Source organism: Geospiza fortis, unplaced genomic scaffold (genome assembly GCF_000277835.1).
Source record: "Geospiza fortis unplaced genomic scaffold, GeoFor_1.0 scaffold4, whole genome shotgun sequence".
NCBI lineage: Eukaryota > Metazoa > Chordata > Aves > Passeriformes > Thraupidae > Geospiza > Geospiza fortis.
This window is the reverse complement of record NW_005054475.1, coordinates 604639-605321: the sequence shown is the minus strand read 5'-3', so window position 1 is coordinate 605321 and position 683 is coordinate 604639.

Sequence of the window (683 nt, the reverse complement as noted above, 5' to 3'; positions counted from 1 at the left end):
GGGGGGGGGGGGGCCCCCCCCCGGCTAGTAAATCATTACTGGGGCAAGCCAGGGCAGCTGGAGCCCTGGCCGGACAAGATGAGCTCCAGCTGCCCCGTGGACGTGAAAATTAGGAGAAGAGGGATGTGATGCACATGGAAGGGCTTAGGGACCACCAGCACCTTTAACCTCCTCCCATGCCAGCACTGCCATTCTTCTCTCCACCCTGAGGCATCGCAGCATTTCAGGTCCTGTCCCCCCATCCGCACCACCCCAAAGACCCCAAGACAACACCAAAAATAGAAAAACCTCTTTATTAACATCGGTGGTGGTGGCAGGAGTCTGTCCTACAGCCCTGGGGGCTGCTAGTGCTGAACCATGTTCCTGAGCTTGTCCCAAAAGAAGAGGCTGAGGACGGTGTGGGGGCCGAGGCGGAGGTAGACGGCGCCGATGCCCTTGTACAAGCCCAGCAGCCCCTCTTTGCTGGAGATTTGTAGGATACAATCCAAAAACCCTCGGTAGAGCTTGCCCTGGGGAGAGAGGAGCCAGCTCTGCCCCCCTGCCGGATGGGAAAAGCCGCGTGTCCCCCGTGCCGTACCCGCGATGGCCTTACCGTGCCGTCGGCGTCCACCGGCTGGTTGTAGAGACGCGTGCTGATCACGTCAAAAGGTGTCATTGTCACAGCCACAGCCACACCACTCACC